Source organism: Eriocheir sinensis, chromosome 35 (assembly GCF_024679095.1).
Source record: "Eriocheir sinensis breed Jianghai 21 chromosome 35, ASM2467909v1, whole genome shotgun sequence".
NCBI lineage: Eukaryota > Metazoa > Arthropoda > Malacostraca > Decapoda > Varunidae > Eriocheir > Eriocheir sinensis.
Genome location: NC_066543.1, coordinates 9,731,229 through 9,736,228, shown reverse-complemented (window position 1 = coordinate 9,736,228; position 5,000 = coordinate 9,731,229). Strand labels below are relative to the sequence as shown.

At 44.9% G+C, this 5,000-nt stretch overlaps 1 protein-coding gene and 1 long non-coding RNA gene across 2 annotated transcripts in view; one reads left to right on the top strand and one right to left on the bottom strand.

Annotated features, from left to right (window-relative positions):
• The window catches only part of LOC127007362 (zinc finger protein GLIS2-like), a 42,820-nt gene extending 42,611 nt beyond the window's left edge, over positions 1–209 (bottom strand). Inside the window, exon 1 of the mRNA XM_050878244.1 lies at positions 1–209. This exon is cut by the window's left edge and continues 329 nt beyond it. The gene's annotated coding sequence lies outside the window, so the exon portion shown is untranslated.
• Positions 1–5,000, top strand: part of LOC127007363 (uncharacterized) — a 115,651-nt gene that overhangs the window by 31,684 nt on the left and 78,967 nt on the right. The gene's annotated exons all lie outside the window — the stretch shown is intronic.

Genomic DNA, 5,000 nt, shown 5'->3' with positions numbered 1-5,000 from the left:
CACTTCCTTCAGTCTTATTCCACTCCAATAAACCAAAGATCTTGTAGGAAGTGGTTGTGTGTTTTCCTCTGCACTTTGGAGGGATGCGGACCGGAAATGCTCTATAGGCCTTGCTGGTAGCGTCTGAGGGCTGCAGGGTCAAGAGAACTGTCAGCGTGCCGGGTAGGGTGACGGTGCTGTGGTGTGCTGTGCTGCGGTGTGCTGTGCTGCGGTGTGCTGTGCGTGGAGGTTGCGGAGGAAGCGCCTGGACCGGGAGGCTGGAGGGCGGGGACTGCTAGCGAGGCAGGGCGAGAGGGACGCCAGGTGTGTGTGTGTGTGTGTGTGTGTGTGTGTGTGTGTGTGTGTGTGTGTGTGTGTGCTGTTGTGTGATGGGGTGTGTGCTGGTGTGGGTATTATGGGGTGGGTTAGGTATTATCTGTGTGAGGGGGGGGTGGAGGGGAACAGTGTGATTGCTATGTGTGTGTGTGTGTGTTTGTGTGTTTGTGTGCTCTCATTTATCGTTTGTTTCATATTTTCCTCCTACCTATAAATGAACATTCAGCTCACTTCATTTCCCCGTGCAACAGCACGTTTCAATCTGTACTTGTAACAATCGTTCTTTTAGTAGTAGAAGTAGTAGTTGTAGTAGTAGTAGTAGCAGCAGCAGCAGCAGCAGCAGCAGTACTACTACTACTACTACTATTATTATTATTATTAGTAGTAGTAGTAGTATAACAGTAGTAGCAGTAGCAGCACTAACATTAATAACTAGACGCATAGCACTCGGAAAGTGCACACCTCCGCCAATGATCGTCCTGAAAATTGGTATGGGCATCATATGGAAGCATTTGTTTCGAAATTTGATGAAATTCTATTTTTTAGAGACTTTGACCTTGGGCGAACTTTTCGAGGTCAAGGTCAAAGGTCAAGGTCAAAGCCATGAAAGGTGCATCATATGGAAGCATTTGTTTCAAAATTTGATGAAATTTTACTTTTTTGGAACCTTTGACCTTGGACGAACTTTTCGAGGTCAAGGTCAAAGGTCAAGGTCAAGGCCATGCAAAGTGCGTTTTCTATGAGCTAAGATATGAACCAAGTCTGAAGTCTCTACGATGAAGAGAACCGAAGTTATGGCCAATTTGACGTTTTGTGCGGCCTTGACCTTGACCTTTGACCTTTGACATCAAAAATTTAATGGGTTCTATTCTGAATGGACAAGAAGCTTCCCTGAAAAATTGGTTGTGATACCAGCAAAATTGTGCACAGGAGACTGTTAACGAACAAACAAACAAATAAATAAATAAACATACTGACCGGACCGAAAATATAATTTCCTCCAACTTCGTTGGCGGAGGTAATAATGCTGGCAGTCATTATCTTGCTAATCGGAAATCTTCAGGGATAGTCGCAGTGTCGGGGTCGTCCCACAAGAACGGGGTTTTTAAAATGTTGCGTTCGTCACAGCCTGAGAGTGCTGATAAAAAATAAATCACTTTGTCATTGTAACTGTTTTCTCCCTAACCGCCGCCGCCACCACCTAAAAAGAGGCAATATTAACCACCACCACCACCACTACCACCACCATCACCACCACCACTACCACCATCACTAATACCAGATCGATTACCACGAGAACCATCATCATAACTCAGTGACTTAAATATCCCGAATTATGCTCTTTTGACAGTGCAGCATGTAAACTAGTGTCCCCCCATGTTTAAATGTCTGGTACCCTCGTGTTTCCGTGGCACTCTTCATGTCCTCCAATCCCTCTTATCTTGACGTTTCCGTGCTTCTGCGTCTTCATATTTCTTTGTCTCTGTGTGTGTCCTTCAGTTAACCATCTGTCTCTGTCTACTCATGTTCTCAATAACCTGTATTTTTATGTTCTCAAGTAGCCCGTGTCCGCATGTTCTCAGTCACTCATCCATGCCTAAGTGTCCCTTATTTTTTATTTTTTTACAGGAAAGGAAGCAGCTCAAGGGCATATAAAAAGTATAAAAAAGCCCGCTAAACGCTGCTCCTTAAAAAAAGGTAAAAGTAAAGAGTGGGCAAAAGAGAGGTTCCAGTGTCCTAAAGTATTTCATGTCCTTGTGTTGCTTGTCCCCTTTTCTATGTGCTTCGAAGTTCCCGTATTGACAAGTCATCCACCCCCCACGTCCCTATTGTCTCATGTATCTGTGACCTGATTCTTTAACGGGGGCAGCTCTGTGCTAATCGGGCCCTCTGCCTGGAGTGATGTCGTGTCCTCCACATAGACGAACAGATAGATACAGTGGCGCCCTCAGCACTCAAGCAAGTTTGGATGTCCCCCCTCACCCTAGCTCCCTTGCCCCTGTGTCCACGTGTTGGGCACTCAAGCTGTCACGAGTCTGACCATCACAGCCACAGCGAATTGAGCACCACTTGAGGAGCGGCCGCTATCCAGCCCTCACCGCACTACCTCACCGCCCTGGCACAGAGCAGCTGATTCATGCCTACTAGTGCTCCACCTCACACTGCGGAACAACCCACCACCACCATCATCACCACCGCTGCTACTATCACCATCATCATTACCATTTCTTACATCACCACCATCACCACCACCATCATTCAGACCATTCAACTTCTATGTTATTCATATTCCACTTCCTCTTGGGGAAGTCCATCATTATCATAATTTCCACCACCCCCACTACCACTAAACCACCACCGCCATTACTGTCACCATCATCATAACCACTTCTCTCACATCACCACGACCACCACCACCACCACCACCACCACTATCACTGAGACCAACTTCATGACATATGTTATCCACTGTTTGCCTCATCGTGGAGAACTCCACCCTCATTACCTCCCCCCCGTTCCCCACCATTATCCCCCCACCAAGCACTGGGGATGGCCAGTGCCGCGACTCGTGAAGATTAAAATGTTATGTGAATACGTCCCGCCTTACCTTGAAGTGGCTGCGACACTCCCGATTTCTATTATTGTGGTAAGGGAAGTAGAGCAGAAGGTAAACAAAAGACATTTTAGAAGCTCCCAACACCCTGATCCAAAAGGTAAAATAGGAGATGCCGAAACAGTGTAATCTAACCTACCTCAACCTTTACCTTATCTTTACCTTACTATACTTCAGGGTTGTTTGATTTAAATGAAGTTGATTTAAATCAAGATTTAAATCACTGATTTAAATCAAGATTTAAATCACTGATTTAAATCAAGATATAATCAAATTATTTAAAAAATCATTGATTTAAATCAACATTTATATTATTTGAAACTAATGTAGAGAATATTGAGGTTTATATTCATTTCATTAATTTCATTAATAAAAAAAATCGATTTAAATAAAAAAATCTGATTTAAATAAAAAATCCGATTCTTTTTATTAAAAAAATCAACCCTGCTATACTTTCCCTTTTGTCCCTATCCTTTACCTTCCTTCACTTTACCTCACTCCACTTAACTTTGCCTCTTTACCTTACTTTCCCTTTTCCTTTTTTTTACCTTACATCACGTCGTCTCACTCCACCTCACTTTGCCTTTCCATGTCTCATCGACTTTACCTTACCATACCTTCCCTTCCCTTTCTTTACTTTACTTTTCATCACGTTACCTCACTCCAGTTTACTTTGCCTTTCCATCCATGTCTCCCAAAACTTACATCTCCTTCCTCTCCCTTCCACCGCCTCATCCCCCGCTCCCCTCCCACCACCCTTCCGAGCGTCGCCACGCCCCTGCTCCGCGAAAATAACACGATAATTGGCGACGCTGCTCAATAGCCTCTCTTAGTGCCTCGAGTAATACAATAATGCCTATGATCGCTGGTGCTATCATCCCTACCCTACCGTGTGTGTGTGTGTGTGTGTGTGTGTGTGTGTTTAACCAATGCCTTTTTTAGTTTTTGTTATTTATTTTAATGTTCTTGATCATTATTATTAAACTTGTTGATCCTGATGTTACTTTTTTCCGATTTTTTTTACCTGGTTGAAGATAATTACACCGAGCCATTATTTTTTTTCCTTCTGTATTATATTATAAGCTACGTCCTGCGGCCAGTAAAGGACCTAGATCTGTCAATGTATTTGTTTATCTATCTATGTAATTACTTTTCGTCTAGTTCAATCAGTCACTTAACAAGGAAGGGGGCGCTGTTTACAAGGGACTGTTTTCTTTATTGTTTATCGTTCCATCAGTAAACGTTCAGTATTATGTAAGCTTGTGAAGATGCGGAAATGTCGCGTCTCTGTGGCAGCCTCTTCCAGCCAGTCCTCTGAGCGTGTCTTCGCTGCATGATCGGCCGGGCCGAGGCGGGGATAGGTCGGGTGTACGTGGCGGCCCTCACGTCACCAGCATGAAGGAGTCTATGCTGCTGCAATTGGCTTGAAGGTCAGAGTAAACCCCCAAAACGCTTTTTTAGTGTGTCAAGGGAGTGGCCTGGTCTGAGGCGGGGATAAGACGACCACCGCGGCACGTGTGCAGCGGAGTCACGGCCGTAACACACACACTTTGGAGGGTCAGATTGCACCATAGATTACACAGACAGCCAGTACTTGCTACTCCCGCGTCTTACAGTGGCAGCACACACACACACACACACACACACACACACACACACACACGAAGTATTTAGGAGGCCTTTACGTGGTGTAGTGGTTAGAGTGGCCAACTACAAATCCGCGTTTGAATCCCAGCCCGGGCAGTCGGCGTGCAGCCCACCCATCTATTCATCCTTTCTTTCGGGTTGGTCGATAAATGGGTACCTGGGGAAACCCGGGGAAAGCAAACCGTGGTAACCCGGATGTCATATTGGCCCTGTGTCCCGGCTAATGGGTTCTAAGCCACCACAAGCTCTAGGGCCAATGCGATGGAGATGAGCACCACGGCCACGCACAGCTGTAGTGTATGCCCCCAACTTTACTTACCTCATTACAACTAAATGTGAATATCAAAGAAATAAAAAAATGTATGTTCTAATTGCAGCAGCCTCGTTATTGCTAAAAAAAATGTTATCATTTTATATAGGTTTA